Genomic DNA, 18,271 nt, shown 5'->3' with positions numbered 1-18,271 from the left:
TCTCAAACTCTGCTGCAAGGTCCCTCTTGCACTCCTCTATGAGCCCTAGTGAACCTGTTAGAAACAAGTCATCCACATACAAGACAAGAATGAGAATCTCACCCCCGACCACCAAGTAGTAGAGGTTAGCATCCGCCTCACTCTTCACAAAGCCCGTTTCCTGCAAGTAAGTATCAATGTGCTCATACCACGCTCTGGGAGCCTGCTTGAGTCCGTACAAAGCTTTCTTTAATCTACACACATGGGTCTCTTTACTATGTGCTACAAAGCCCTCTGGTTGTTCTATGTATACCTCCTCTTTCAACTCGCCATTTAGGAACGTTGTCTTCACATCCATTTGATGGATCTACCATCCCATTTGTGCTGAAACTGATATTACAGCTCGTATAGAAGTATACCTGGCCACCAGAGCAAATGTCTCCTCATAGTCTATTCCCTCCTTCTCAGAGAACCCCTTTGTCGCGAACCTTGCCTGGTATTTCTTGATGCTACCATCTGCACTGTGCTTGATCTTATAGATCCAATGTGATCCAACCACAACTCTATATGTTGGTCTAGGAACTACTTCCCACACATTGTTCTACATTATTGAGGTATACTCCTCAACCATTGCATCTTGCCACACCTGATGTTGTGCAGCCTCCTGATAGCTAGAAGGTTCACTATCTACCAACTGACCAACTAATGCTACATAGTCATCATACCTAGCTAGTTGTTTCTATTGTCTACTACTCCTCCTAGGAGTACCCACTAACTCCTGAGTATTCTTTTGTGTCGGCTGAACCTTATGATTCCTACTACCAATTGTAGAGGATGAAACATCAACCTTCATGTCTTCTTGATGCATCTCCTGCTGCACAAGTTGCTCCATACTCTATGAACTCTCACTACCCGAGCCTATGCTTATACTAGTAACTGTACTTGAGCTTTGCTACACTTGACTCGATTGAGCTATCCTTGGAGCTTCTGTTGGTTTCTCACTCTGATCATCTGCTAGCAAATCTCTGGACCTTCTAAATGCCTTGTCCTCCATGAACTTGACATCACACTTGACTATAATCCTCCTGGTCCCTGGAATAAATATCTGATATGCCTTTGAGGTTTCACTGTACCCCACAAAGTACCCCTTTTTTGCAGTCTGATCTAACTTGGTACATGTATCCTTAGGAATGTGACAATATGCCAAACTCCCAAAGATCCTGAAGTGACTGACATTTGGCTTCTTCCCAGTGAATGCTTCCTCTGGTGTCATCTTCTCTAGTACCTTATGTGGAACTCTATTATGTATGTATACTGCTATACTGCATGTCTCTGCCCACAGATAATGAGGCATATCCTGGTCATGCAACATAGCTCTTGCTGCCTCCAATATAGACCGATTCTTCCTCTTAGCAACTCCATTCTATTGTGGATTGTAAGGAATAGTCTACTCTCTCTTGATTCCTTCCTTGGTGCAAAACTCCTGGAACTCATTTCCTTTGTACTCGCCTCCATTGTCTGACCAAAGAACCTTTATCTTCTTTCCGGTCTAATTCTCCACAAGAGATTTGAACTCTTGGAAGTGACTGAAAACCTCATCCTTGGTCTTCAAGAAGTATATCCAGGTCTTCCTGGAGAAATCATCAATAAAAGTAACAAAGTACTCATACCCTCTGAGAGACTTCGTCGACATAGGTCCACATACATCTGAATGTACTAGATCAAGAACACCCTTAGATCTTGTGTCACTTCTTGGAAAAGATGCTTTTGCAAACTTCCCCAACACACATCCCTTACATATATCATCATGCTCTGTGCTCACCTCTGGAACACCTGTCACAGTCTCACGAAGCAATTTAAGTGCTCCATGATATATATGGCCCATTCTCCTATGCCATATCTCTCCAAGATCTCTAGGATTACTGTTGCTCAGGAGTGCCTTAGGAGTATCAAACTGCAACCTATAAAGTCGACCACTCCTAACTCCAATTGCTATGGGTGATTTCCAATCCTTATGCTTGATCAACACATAAGCCCCTCTAAAGAGTACATTGTAACCTTTATCCTAAAGGACAGATACGGAAATCAGATTCATACCTAATCTTGGAACATGTAATACCTCATGAATGGAAATCATCTTGTCATTCTCCCTCTGAAATTGAATAGTCCCTTTCCAAACTAGGTTGAGTTTGGACAAGTTCCCCATAGAGATCTAGATTCTGCTGTTCTCCTCCTTATAGCTGGAGAAGTACTCTCTAACTCCTATCATATGAAATGATGCCCCACTATCTATATACCGGACACTCTGTGAGGTTGAGCTAATCATACAAGCTATGAGTGCAAACTCATCCTCCAATCTACTAGAGAGCTCCTCTGCACTTGATGAAGTTGCCACTTGGTTCTTGCCCTTCTTATCTTTCTTCCTTTGTGGGCAATCGTTGACATAGTGGCCAAACTCATGACATCCAAAGCATTTGATCTTAGACAGATCCTTCTTCTTCTTCTCACCTTGTGGACTTGATCCTTTACTAGATCCCTTCTTTGCTTTCCCTTTAACCGCTAGGGCAATGTTTTCCTGCTCCACCTCACTTTTCTGACTCTTATTGTTGGCTCCATTGACAAGGCTTAGTCTAATCTCCTCTTGAGTGAAATCACTCCAAAGTTGATCCCAACTTGGTAAGGTGTCTCATCCATTAATAACTTGAACAAAGACATCCCATTGCTTAGAAAACCCATTTAGGGCTATTTTTACTAGCTCGTCATCATCTAGTTTATCTCCAACAGTTGCTAACTCATCCTTGACAAGTCTAAGCATGGTGAGGTAACAAGTAACGTCTTCTCCCTTGTTCATCCGAGTATTCCTCAACTTTTCTCTGAGAATGAGCTTTCGGTTGGTTGTTGCATTCTGGCACAGATTCAGGATGGCATCCCACATTGCTTTCCCTTTATCCAAATCTGAGATATGAGGAACTATGTGATCCTTAACACCGTCAAGGATTATCCTCCTCGCTTTGGCATCATCCTTCTTATATGCTGCAAGAAGTGTTGCATCTGTAGGTACAGTCACAACAGTGGTAACATATTCCTTGATACCATTCTCTTCTAGCAATAAAGAAATTATGGCTTTCCAGACACCAAAATTTGAGGCTCCATCTAATCTGTCCTGATCTCTTAAACCTACTGAAGCTATCTCAAGGGATAAAAGAAATAATAATTCTATAGAAGTCAATCTAGATTTTATAACCCTTCAATTTCTTTCCTTGCCTAGGGTAAACCTTTTCTACCCTCAACTTAGCTCTTATACCATGTGAAAATTCTATTGTAGTTACTGATTATTAACTTCCTATCTTTAATAGATTATTTGATCAACAAATATTGGAAAATAACACAACTACAACTTCACAAGTAAAAATAGGTGGAAAGGAATATGTAACACAATGACACGATATTTCCGGACAATTGTCCCTAGAAAAACCCCGAAGGGAAAACCAGTATTGCAGATGAGAAATATATTAACTTCAACAAATTAAGAGATACAAAATTCCTTGCCTCTCACTAGCTAAACTCCGACAATCTCCCAATTTCTCCCATCGATATTCCTGCACTGCTATCCCCAATGCTATCACTGGGCCCCTTGCTAACACTGCAAGACTATTTGCTAACTTTGCAAATAATTCACAGACTTCATATTTTCCAAATGACCCATGACCCATTTTTATACTACTCTGTTGGAAAAACAATGGCCGAGATTAATTCAAACCAATGGCTGAGATTAAGACAACTCAATAACCAATAACTAATTTTGGCTATGAGGTGTCACCTAAAAAGAGCCACTATTAAATAACAATTATTTTTATCCTAACAATAGGATCTGACAAAAACATCCATTTTCTAATTTCTGGATCAGGACGAACAGCTGTCCAAACTACCAATACCTAATGCTGATATTTTTGGGTCAGGATGAACAGCTGTCCAAGCTACCCATAATTAACACTCTATACTTCACTAGTTCCCATAAAAGAATCTTCTTCTTGTACTTGCATTTGATCCAGATCTCCAATCATTTCTTCCACACACAACATATTTGTTGGAGTCTCTATCTATCCCAAGGTGTGATTATCATTATTCTCATATGAAAGAGAATTCTTAATTGCATTGCATGTGACATCATTTATGCTATATAGAAATGGTGTGTCTAGTTCCATATTCCATAGCATAATATCTGATCCAAAATTATATTCACACTCTTGTGTAGGATAGATTAAATCAGAATTAGTAGAGCAGGAAGCTTTGGATACCATTGTTGAATAGCTTTCAATCGAAATTCCTGAAGGAATGGAATAGGGCATTCTGCAATGCTCAACTCCATCATGTCCCACTATACCCATACCATTTTGAATGCTGGTTTCTTCTTCATTAGTTGCCACAAAAGAATCCTCTCCTTGTACTTGCACTTCATCCATATCTCTAATCATTTCTTTTCTGCACAATTTATCAGTTGGAGTCTCCATCCATTCTAAGGCATGGATATGATTATTTTCGTATGAAAGAGGATTCTGAATTGCATTGAATTGGACGTCCTCAATGCTAGATAGAAATGGTTTGTCTGGTTCCATGTTCCATACAATAATATTTGATCCCAAATTAGATTCGCACTCATGTGTGGGATACATTAACTCAGAATTAGTAAAGGAAGAAGCTTCGAGTACAGGTGTTTCATAGCACTCTATTGGAATTTCCGATAGAAATGAAATAGGTATTCTAGAAAGTTCAATTGCATCATGTCCATCGTGACTGAGGCATGGTCATGATTATTTTCATATGAAATATGATTCTTAATTGCATTGCCTGAGAAATGCTTAGATCTTTGTTGTGGGAGTATTAGTTGTTGATCCTCGACTTGTGCTTTAGAACTACAATTTTGACTGTCAAGGTTTCGGTTTTGTGCCGAATTTTGAAGCTTCATTTTTAGATTGGACCTCCAGTAGTTCTTTATCTCATTATCTGCTCGGCCTGGGATTCTTTCTGCTATCCAGGACCATCTGTAAAAACACCCCATATATATTTTCAGTACTAAACATAATGACATCTCTTACTTACTGAGATAACATACCTAAAATTTATAAAAAAGCTGTAGAATTTAATTATAAAGATAGATAGATATTATATCATCCACCTGCTACTCCAACGGCCATAGAGATCAATTATAATGCATTCTTCTTCAGGAGTAATATTGCCGTGCTTAATACCAGGACGAAGATAATTTACCCACCTCAATCTGCAACTTCTTCCACATCTCTGTAACCCTGTACAACATGACATGAATTTTACTAAGGATGCATGAGACAACATAAATAAATAAATAATTGTCAATGTGTCAAATAAAGAATAGAAATCAATGACACCTCAAACATTTTAGTCTCAACTTGAACTATTGATAACTCCCATTAAATAATTTATATAATTTTATACGATTCTCTAAATTATATATAAACTTCAAAATTTTAAATTTATATTACATTGATAAATGAACTTGTTATAAAATAATACATATTTATATTTATAGTACAATGAAATAGTGTGTGCTAATATAAATATTATAAATATAATTTTTTAAATTTTATAAATATAGAAATTAAATTTTATTTTATGTAAAAATTATTCTATTTACTTAAGAAATATTTTATTTTCCTGAAAAATCTAGCAATTATTTTATTTTTATTTAAGAATTATATTATAATTTTATATATTTTAAATATTTATTACTATGTTAAAAGAATAAGTAAATGACAAAAATAGAATGCAATAAGATGAGTGTGATAAAACTTATATTTTTAAAAAATTAAAAAATATCAATAAATATAGAACAAATCAAGTTCAAATTCGACTTTCATAGATCTGATTTTAATTTGAAAACAATTTAAGTTCAATTTCCATTTTCTTTTTGCGTAGATCTATTCTTACATTATTATGATGACCGCCTACTGCCATTTTTATAAAACTAACATAAAGAACCTAAATAATATAGTGAAAGTTTCTATGGTAGTAATGTTCTACTAAAAAACTATCAATGTAACAATCGAGGAAGGAAGAGTAAGAGATGAGTGATTAAAAGAACCTACGTATTCATGTCGCCTGCTAACTAACACGGTGTTTATACAATTTATATAAATAAAAACATTCTCTGCATCTTGGTATGGACTCCACAGTTAGCTAAATGCAGTGCATGTATTTAAATGAACTATGTCACTATTTGGTATTTCAAATTGTCAAGAGAGGAGCTGCGTAGCTGTGAAGAGATTAAGGAAAATGCTACAGAAATAACAACACAAACCATAACAGTGATGTTGTAAAGAGAAAGGAGGGAGTACCTGCTGCCTTAGCAAGGGAGTCCCAACGACGACAACCAAGAAGTTTAATATAACGTAGGAGACGATTATCCTCCTCAACAGTCCATAGCTTCTTGTTTAATTTCCCTTTCTCCCCACGCCCAGACAATCTCGAACTCATCTCCCAAATTCTACTTATGAATCCTCAATATGAATGACACAGAAAAAGAGATTGAATTAAATCTTCACTAGACTCTGAGCAATAACTCACTCGTTTGGGCAACTCATATAACTCATTGTTCGATTGAGATTGAGTGTGAAGACGAGAAATCTAGGACAAAAAGTAAATGGCGTACAAATTCTAGTAATCTTTGATAAGCCATTCCATCAATACTACAACTCATCACCATTTTCCTTGTTCTTCTTGACAATAGAAACAGAATGACTTAAAAAGAGAAACAAACAAAATTCGAATTCCATGTGTCTCAGAGCGGAGATGAGTGGCGTCATTAGATGTTGACACTTGTCGGTGCACTATTAATGATGTTGTTTATGATTGCTCATCCATTCATCACATCAGAAGCAAAAATGGTTCAGTGTGGAGGGCCACAAAGATTTCAGCGATTTTGTGTTTCATGTGATGGGACTAAATTCATCAAATGCATGTTATACGGATGATCACCACCAAGGTACATAATGTATCATTTTATTCAATTTTAGTGTATGTTAAATCTTTTTATTTATCTTCCTACTCTCAAATCTAATCTTTTTCAATTTCAATATATATATTTAATCTCTTTCGTTATCTTTCTCTTTTCAAATCTAGTTGTATGGTTATATTCTGTGGTATATTTATTTTTCTCCATGCACTTATTTTTTGTTTTTCTTGTCCATATTTAAATTAAATCTAATAAATGTATATCAAACAAAATGTACCAAACAAAAATGGACTATTCTAATCTAATGGTCAAATTTGAAATATCACTCTTAAAATAGTTTATTTGCTTAAAAGTTATTTTAGAACTATTTATTGCATAAATTGTTTTATTATAATGTTGTAATTGCATAATTATTTAGTTGTGTTACATATAGAAGTCATGTTTAGTCACTCAAGATAACTATTTGGGGACAACTTGTAAAGTTGTACTATAATGTTAGGTCAGCTATTTTACATGTGTACAAAAATATAATACTCAATTAATATTTGAGGAAAGATATTTAGTAAAGTACAAAGTTAATACCCAATCTTTGTTAGAGTAATTTTAGGACAATTATCTAATTATTTGTTAATAAGGTCCTTTAATTGCTTTTTCACTTAAGCTAAACTTAGGTGCCTTATTTTATCTAGGTGTTATGCTTTTTAAGTCTGAGTTCATTTAGAGCACTTCTAGTTAGGTTTATAGCTTGTAGTTGAGCTTAATTTAGCTCCTACTTTGCATTCCTTTATTTCTTCTAATTTTAGTATTAGGGTATCTCATTCTTTCTATAAAGCAAGTCAATCATTCATTGTAATTGTGCCTCAATAATATTGTACCTTCAATATTGAATCTCCAATTCTTTTGTTAAATAATACATAATTATTTGGGTGTTATAGAGCATACAATCTTTGCTTGATCTCTTTTGTGTGATAGGTGTTTTACTTGTATATGGTTCTTGGCTCTTTTGATTAATGATAAACTTCTACATGTTTTTAGATTGCAATCTTAGCTCCTACATGGTATTAGAGCTTCAGATATGTCAAGTTCATATCTGCATGGTTGAGGGATCCAACCTGAGGTAATTTTTTGGTGCACATTGGATTCAAAGGGAGGTTTCCATTGCATCTGCAACATTGAAAAATCCTAAGATTAACTGTTATTTCATCAAAATTTGAGCAATTGTAAAATCAAGTCAAACTAGTTGAGGGCATGCAAATCGAGGCAAAATATAGGGGTAGCTTAAACTTTTGGGTAGTTTGGCACAAAATAGAGTTCATAGTCACACTTATTAGCCCCAAAAATCTTAATATCACCTATCAAAATCATCAAAAAAATTTGGTGATTGTTTATTGGCACATATTACAATGCACACAAATTCGTACATTTGTACCACCTTTACTTGCATCACTACCTACATTATATTTTTTCAAAAAGTAATGTAGGAGAATCCCTGGTTCACAACAATCTCGCATCAACCAAAAACATTTTCCTTTTTGTGTGTCCTGGTTTTGGCTCACTGAATCCTATGGAGTTGGATTCTAATTGAAGACTTGCTCATCTTTCTTGCTTTCAGACTGCATTGCATTTGGATCACTTTCTGGCAAGATATCTCTACCGGTTTCCATGACAATTTCCTGTTACCAGTTGTTCCTTTGTTACCAGTTGCCTGGACCTATTTTGGTGATCTACCAGAACCCATTCCAAAGCTTGCGGAGCCTTGGGCATTGATTTTGATGTTTCTTGGTGTGAGGTCGACCTTTTCCCGCGATCCATGTTTCATCCTTTAGATTTTTCGAAGGAATATCTTGGCGGAGGTCAACCTTCTTATTTTCATGTTAGGTCTTGATCTTCAGGTTTTGATCTCTTTTGGGTCGACTGGATCCTTTGGATCGATATATATATATTGGTAATTATGCTTTAGAATGGAATGAAGAAGAGAATCAAGTAGCTAGACTATGCATAGAAGATAGATCTTTCGATTCAAGGTCCCTATTGTGACCTATTCTACGAGGCCTATGAGCTAGTATGTTGTAACCCAGTTGTGACCGGTTGGATGTAATCAAATTTCATGCAATAAAACTATATGTTCTGCATTGTCTCCATCGTATCTGTGTGTTACCATTGTGTTGCTCTTGTTGACCAGTCCAGATTGATCTCCTTGAGGTCCCTCTTCACCAATGACTGCATCAAGTGGTATGAGAGCAAATTTTCATTCCAGAGGTTGCGTGTCCAGAATTTCTTTTTGTAGGGTGGCAAAGTGTGCATCCGACCTGCAGTTGCAGAGGACTAGCATGAATTGATGGCATGAAGAGAAAGTAGGAATGGTGGAGAGCATGGGAATGCACACCCTGCTTTGATGGAGATGTTGTGAGGAATATCACCCTAGTTAGAAGCCGTGGAGATAGACCAGAGAAGAGGTTGATGCATTGAAGATGTGAGTGAATATGAAGGAGAAGAAGCCCTAGTAGAACAAAAAAACCTATCGGCGGTTGATCCAGATGAAGAAAGGTTTTTAAGGGTTTTGAGTAGGGCAAACACTAAACCTCTTTTTAGCCCATCGGAATATGATGGGAAGTTAGATTTGGATGAACTGATGGATTGGATCTTGGAGATGGAGAAGTATTTCAATTTTGAAAACACTATAGAAGAGAGGAAGGTGAAATATGTCTGTACCCAGATGAAAGGTCATGCATCTCTTTGGTTGGAGCATTTGCACGTTGATAGACAAAGAAGAGGTAAATCAAAGATTAAGACATGGGATCGGATGATTGCTAAGTTGAAATCAAAATTTGTACCAATGAATTATCAAGTGGATTTGTTCTGGAAATTGCAGAATCTGAGACAGAAGGAATCTAGTGTGAAGGATTACAAGAAGCATTTTACAAGTTCAACATCAGATTCAAACATGTTGATGATGAAGTTGAACAAGTTGCAAGATATTTGAATGGATTGCAGATGTCTATACAAGATGAATTTAGTATGATCAAATTAGAGAGTGTTGAAGAGGCTTACCAGTATGCTCTAAAGGTTGAAGAGAAGTTGATTAAAAGACATGAGAAGAGACAGAGAGGTAGAGGTAGAAGGTTTACTAGAGGAAGATTTCAAGGATGAAGAGGATATATCGGAGGAAGAGGAACTAGTATAGATCAAAACAAGTATAAGGAAGTGAGAAAATAAGGTAATTCATACTGAAAAGAGGATATTAATTATACCGGAGGAGAGAACCGAATGGTTAACGGAATGAGAACTTTGGAAGACAAGACAAGAGGTCATTTAGAGGAACCTACTTTAAGTGTGGAGGAGAAGGACATCATGTATTTGAGTGTAAGAAGACAAAGACTACCAGAAGAGCAGCAGTGGTGGAAGAAAACCCCACCAGATCAGAGAATAAACCAGAAGATGGAGAACTGTTGATGATATGGAGAGATTTGTTTCTTACCAAAGGAGATGAAGAGTCTTTACAGAGGAAGAATCTATTCAAGACCAGATGTAAGGTATTCAGTAAGTGTTGTAAAGTTGTTATTGATAGTGGTAGTTCAGATAATCTTGTTTTAGAGGAGATGGTGAATAAGTTGAAATTGGAGAGATTGAAACACCCTAAGCCTTACCAGATAGCATGGATTCAGGATGAACATAAGTTGTTAGTAAGTGAACAATGTTTAGTGAAATTGAAAATTGAGAATTATCATGATGAAGTTTTGTGTGATATTATGCCTCTGGATATTTGTCATCTCTTGTTGGGTAGACCTTAGCAGTTTTATAGACAGACAATACATGATGGGAGGAAGAATACATACACTATTGTGGCCAATGGGATGAAGAAAACTTTGTTACCTTTGAAGGAACCTTTGAAGAATGAATTCTGTACGAATGCCAAAATCTATTTGGTAGATGGAAGGAAATTCATGGATGGATTGAGACATTCGAATGTGTGTTTTGCCTTAATTCCTAAGAAGATTGGGAGACTAGAAATAGAAGGAGAGCACTCAGAAGAGATAAGAGATTTGCTGAAAAAATATGAGGACATCATTTCCAACAATCTCCCCCTTTTCCATTGATGGAAACACTTGAATCATTGGATAAGCACTTGATAATACCTACACGTGAAACCAAAACTTAACAAGAATATACTTCTCAATATCTCTCCAAATATTCATCTCAAAACTTCTGCTAGAACTATCAACACAATCGCAAGCCCCTTTCACCATAACTAACTCAATCAAATTGATCTCTCCCCCTTTTTCATCAAGGACAAAGGTCTCAGCAATACAACACACACCTTTACATACCACTGTACACCATTTCTCTCCTTGAGAGAAGACACAACATCAATCCATGAAAATAAATAGGCATGAAAGCTCCCCTACAAAGATGCATCCCCATAATGCACCTATCTATAAGAAGGTGAGGCAATAGCCCCAAACTTCTTCGTAAGAAACTGAAATGTATCCTTTGTTAATGCCTTAGTGAAAATATATGTAACTTGCTCCTTTGTAGAAATTTATTACAATGAAACTTTCTTCTAAGCAACTTTCTCCCTTAAGTAATGATATCTAATTGAAATATTCTTTGTTCTGGAATGCATAATAGGATTCTTCAAAACATTTATAGAACTTGTATTGTAACACAAAATAGGAATTGATTCATCATATATTACCTTGATATTCTTAAGAGTTTGTCTCATCAACATCACTTGAGTACACCAAGATGTTGCTACAATATACTTTATTTCAACAGTATATAGGAAAAATGAGTCTTGTTTCTTACTGAACCAAGAAACTCATCTATCTCCTAAAAAGAATGGACAACCACTATAAATCTTCCGGTCATCAATACTTCTATCCCAATATATATCAATATTAGATTTAAAGATGAAATATCCACCTTTTTTTGTACCAAAGTCCAAAATCTACAGTACCTTTCAAATATCTAAAAAAAAATTCACTACTTGCTCATGTGTCACTTTTGGATTTGCTTAAAATCTAGCTATAAGACAAATAGCCTATATGATATATGGTCTAGACATAGTCAATTATAATAGTGCACCAATCATTGACATGTACTTCTTCTATTCAAATTCCAAAGACTCGTCATCTTTACTCAACTTGCATCCACCAGTTAGAGGTGTAGTAACTGGTTTGAAATCATCAAAACCAAACTTCTTAAAATTTTCCTTAACATAGTTTCTCTAAGAAATAAAAATTCCATCTTCTAATTGATTGACTTTGAACCCAAGAAAGAAAGATAATTAACCCATAATTGACATTTCAAATTCATTTTGTATTTCCTTACAAAATTCTCTGCACATGCTACCATATCCTCCTTGGAAATATAATGTCATCAACATAAACTATAGCATTTAACAAATTATCTCCATCAATATTGAAATAAAGATTATTGTTTATTGTACATTTCCTAAAATTATGTTGAAGTAAATGCATATCCATCCTTGCATACCATGTGCTATGTGTCTGTTTAAGTCCATACAAAGATTTCTTCAGTTTGCATACCATATCTGATTCTTCTGTCAATCTAAATCCATCTAGTTGCTCAATGCAAACTTATTCTTGTAGATGTCCATTCAAAACAACTGATTTGGCATCCGTTTAATAAACTTTAAAGTTCTTATAAGAAGAAAATGCAAGAAACATGTGAATAGCTTCCATCCTTCTTACAACTTGTGTAAAGGTTTCTTCCAAATTTATACCTTCTACTTGAGAATATCATTTACATACCAATCTTGATTTATTCCTTGTCCCTTGTCCTTTCTTATTCAACTTATTTCTAAATACCCACTTAGTTCCTATTACATTCTTGTCCATTGGTATAGGTACCATCTCACAAGTCTTGTTCTTCTGAATTTGATTTAGTTCTTCTTCCATTTCTCTTATCCAACTTTCATCTTTTTATTCTTCCCCATAAGTCTTTGGCTCATTCATTGATAGAAAATAATAATTATCATGATCTTGAGTTTCTGGAGTATTTCTTCTTGTCTGAACACCTTTTGTCTTATCTCCAATTATCTGATTCTCTGAATAATGCTACTGAACAAACTTAGCAAGAATTTTCTCTTAATTCTCCTCCTCCTCTTCTTCTTCTTCTTCATTTGTTACCTTCTCTTTTTTCTTTCGAGTCACTTGTCTTCTTTAGAACTATAGGAACAATATCAATCTTCTGCACTACCAAACACTTTTTCTCCTCCCTATCCTTGATATAGTATATATTTCCACCTATCCTAACTCCTTCTACAACTCATTTACTACTCTTCTCCTTTTTGATCATGCGTTCGGTACTAGTGAATAAAACTTCATACACTTTTCTACACATCTGATTAACACTTAATAAACTATGTCTTAATCCTTCAACATAATAAACATCATCAGTCTTATGCTTACCATCAATAGAAAAACTCCCAATACCTCAAATAGATATACCATCTTCTCCAAAAATATTCACATATCCTCCATCACATTTCTTGAGATTAATAAATATGTGTTTATCACTGATCATATGATTTGAATATCCAGAATCTATATTCCATGTATTTGGTTCTATGCTAGCATTTAATGTAGTCTTAACTTATCTTTTTTCTTTCAATTTCTCCGAAGCACTCTCCTTATCCTTAATTGATAAAAACAAGGATTATTCATTTGATTCACCATCAATTTCTTCTTCAAATGTATGTTCTTCAATAGAGCATAAACCTTTCTTCTCCTTTCTATTGAAATTGTATCTTCTAAACTTGTCCTTCTTCTCATCATCATGTGATCTCTTATAATCTTCTCTATATGTGTAATTAGAAGCATAATGTCCAATTATATCATAAGAAAAGCATTTCAAAGGTAACTTAGCATTATATTTCCTAGTGCCACATTGTAATCTACTCACAAAATTTGTTTCAGCTTCACCTAGGTCTCCATTACATTACGAATCATCAAATCTTGAAACATTGAACATTGTTTCTCTCTTTTCTCATTTCTCTTCTTCCATTATTGAAATCTCATAGGTTGCTAAGGTACTAATAAGCTATTCAATAGTATATTTTATCAAGTCATTTCTCTCTCATAAATAACATCTCTGCGGCTTATAGGATTTAGGAAAAGTCAACAAGATCTTATGCACAACACCACATTCCTCTAAATTTCCTCTGACAATTGTAATGACATCAACAAGATCAATCACTTTGTGAATATAGCTCTCAAATCCTTCATCTTCAAGCATCATTAGATACTCATACTTCTACTTCAAATTCATCAGCCTAGATTGCTTTGTCTTCATATCTCCTTCATATGCCAAACATAGCTTGTTCCACAGTTTTTGCTTCTTTGAAACCTTTCTCTTTCAAACACTAAATCAGTTATATAGCTGAAAATTATAGCTCTAGAATTTACATTAGATTCCTTCAACTTTATCTTATATGGAGTCTTTAGCACCTCTATGCGTCTCTATATATCTAGTTTGAATGATCTCCCAAATTCCATTTTGAAATGTCTCTAAATGCGACTCAATTCTCTCCTTCTAGTATGGAAAATTTTTACCATAAGAGATAGGAACTTCGTAATGCACTTCCTACACCATACCAGATCTACCTCAACAAGTGAAGGTTACTCAAGAAGAGCCACACTCTAATGGGGGTGAATCAATCAAAACAAATAAATTACTACAACAAATGAACAATTATCCAACAACACATATCAGCACATGAACACCAAGATCTATACATGGAAAAACAAAATAAGGAAAATCCATAGCGGGATTCAACCCACAAGAATATATCCTCAATAAATATAAATGATTACAAAAGAGATCTCACTAATCTAGACTTGCACACCAAGGCTAACTCCTCATGAGACAAGATACAAAGAAGACTTGAAAAACCTGAAGCTAAGTGCAATTAAGGAAACATATAGAAAAATGACTAGAAAAGAATGATCGCTCAATCATGAAGCTATCCTTGAATTCTACATCAAGTGACCAACATCAGCACACACAAATCTGATCTATTAAACTACCAACACTTTGTCTCAATTCTCTACAATAGTCTTCAACACAACTTAGATGTCATTCAAACATAACTCTTCTGCTCAGCTCAAACATCCTTTGATCTTTTCTCTTTATCACATTATCTAAACTCTCACACATTTCACATCTCTAAAACTCAAAAATGCATATGCCTTATATGCAAGATAGATCATCAAAACTTAAACCATATCATCCTAAAACAAGATATACTTTCCAAAATAAAAAAACACATGCTTATCCACTCCAGGAGAAAGAGAGCCCCACAACACATTTACCAAGGGTTAATACACCAATATAAAGTCACCGAAGCCTAACCAACAACATATCCACATGCTATGCATAAATATTAGCAATCATCAATCAAAAAAATAAGCTCTAGTGCACATAACTTAGATCCAAATCTCCACATGGTAAGATGAGACCCATAACATAACAACCATGCATCCACAAATGATAGCTGGACCTAGTAATAGGTCAAATATAGGATCCTACAACCTATAATAAATAATTCCTCAATACTTGGAGGATAAAAATATGTTTCTAGACTACATAACCATCATATCTATGATACCAAAACTATATCCAATATTGATAACAATAATACTCATAACCAACACCAAATTCCGAACCCAAGCACTTCTATAATAACCAATACAATAATTGTAGCACAAACATTCTAGACCAAACTACAACAACAAGTTTCAAATCTATGACAAGCACAACAATGCATCAACACATACTTCCAGCAATATTATCTAGTAGGTTGACCTTATTTTTTCTTTCAATCATGAGGCTCATTATGGAGGGTTCATCACCTTTCTAGCACCATAGTGGCATTCTTATGTTCTTGATCATGAGTCTTATCCAACTGGGCCACTTTTCTAGATCCTCATTTCAATTGATAATAATTCCATGTGAATCATTAATGTATATGCTATTAATGATGTTACTGGGAGATCTACTCTCTTGAGACATATTATCAATTTATGAAATCCCCAACCACTTGGGTTTTCCTGAATTAATTTAATATGGATGACATGGCCTCTTATGAGAATGGGTTCTTTCCATTTTATAAAATAGTTAGCAAGTGGGAAGCCTGGTGTACATGTGTAGTAAATTGGGCCTTTATATTCCTAATCTTTATTGCTATCACTCTCAAACTGTTTACATAATACATGGAGTAATTTTAGGGCAATCAATGATAGAGGTCTTAAATATATGGATTGTGTCATTATAATAGAACAATATTTTTTCTCCTTTTCCTCTTCTAATGATCTTTTGATGATGTCTATTCCTGAGGTCACATAGTTAGCTAATTTCCTATTAAGTTCAACACTTATTGTCATGTTGGTGAGAAATTCCCTTAAAAAACCAAATTCTTTTTTAACACTTCATTATTGAGTCACTAGTCTATGCTTGTCCGCATTCAAAATGTTTGAAATATTGAGTCTCATCCAAGGCAGTAGTCTATTCAAATTTCTTGGTGGAATGGTGTTATCAATGCATGTTTTGATTTCTCAAAATTTATTGTTAAAAGTTAGCCACTTTTTGTTTGTAGTTTTGTGAGGTTACCACATCAGATCTCTATCATGTCATGGAAGCACTCTTTACACATCTATTCCCTCCAAGTTGGCAAGCTCATGCAGACCATCTCTATGAGCAAAATAAAATTGATGACAACTATGCAACTAGAGGGGCTCAAATCAAAGCTAGAATGTACTAACCTGAAGTGGGTGATAAGTAATTTTTTTGATCTACATTGTCATCACTCTATGTGAAGTATAAAAAAATTAAGGAAGTCCAAGTGATTCTCTCTAAGATATTGGATATTCTATAGGCTTTTGTTTTCCATTATGAATTTAGGTTTTCGCTTATCAATTTTCATATGCTTAATTTGATCATGCTCTTCAATATTGCCTTTAGGTCATGTACTAAGTAGGATTTTTGAGTCTCAACTCCTTTTGTAAGAAAATTCTATCCATTGATGATCTTAAGGTGGTTCTTATCTCTATGGCAGATGACAAAGCATTTAGCTATGATGGTTTCCCATACAAATTTTAGAAAGTTCTATGGGCATATGTGGGTCTTGGCCTTCATAAGGTCTATCTTGAATCTTTCCACAACCAATCCTTAATAAAATTGATAAACAAAGGAAATATCAAATTCATACCTAAACTAGGACACACTAAAGATATTTTCAACTAGTGGTCTGCCATGCTTCTCAACATCTCTAGAAGATTATTTCCATGGATTTGGATCTAAAGATTAGTCATATTTTTCCCCAAATTATTAACCTAGAATAAAATGGCTTCATTAAGTCTAGGTTAATTTTGGATAATATTATTGCATTTTGGGAGGGAATAGAATGAGACTGGTGCTCTAAAAAGTGCACTATTTTTGGGGATAGACTTTATCAAAGATCATGACCACATTAAATGGCCCTTTATTCTTGCAATTCTTAGAATTCTAGGGTTTGGCCCACAATTCATTCAATCTATCAAGATATTGTTTGCAAATGTTTCTACATACATCACCATTAATAGCCAATAGTGTTAGAATTTTTGTCTACTCTAGTCCATCTGACAAGGTTACCTATTTGCTCCATCTTTGTATGTGCTTTTTGTTGAATAATGTGGTTATTTGTTGGAAAAATATATCTCCTCTAAGAGAGTTAAATGATTTTTCCTTGCATAAGTCATCACATCAACTAGTTTATGGCCACTTTATAGATGATTTTTTTCTCTCTTATTGAAGAGGAACAAAATATCAAATAGACTCTTCAATGCCTTAACATATTTTTTTGGTCTCTATCTCTACCACTCAATCACATAGTACTCAATGTTACTAAAAATCTATTCTTCCTACCACACCGTGGCTTCTCAGATATGGCTAGAAGTGGGTTGGCCATGGGAATATTTTTCTATTCTTAAGCTTTTCTTTCACCTTTCAAGCTTCTCCAATCAACCTTTGGAACATGGTCTTCTCTAGAATCGAAGAGAGGCCCACTTACTAGATTATAAAGCAACTTTGTTTGGCTCGTAAATTTCATTTTTGTTCAAACATTACTACAACTTCCAATATATATTACTCCTCTTGTTAGGCTCCCTCCAAATCCTTTTATTTGAAGCTTGAGAAATTTCTATGAGATGTTTTGTGGCACTCTTTGAAATAACATAATGGTTTTCACAACATTCCTTGTGAGTTCTATTTTTTCATGTGGGAATTAGGATGTCTTAGGATTCT

Source organism: Cryptomeria japonica, chromosome 3 (assembly GCF_030272615.1).
Source record: "Cryptomeria japonica chromosome 3, Sugi_1.0, whole genome shotgun sequence".
Taxonomy (NCBI): Eukaryota; Viridiplantae; Streptophyta; class Pinopsida; order Cupressales; family Cupressaceae; genus Cryptomeria; species Cryptomeria japonica.
This window is presented reverse-complemented; position numbering follows the sequence as displayed.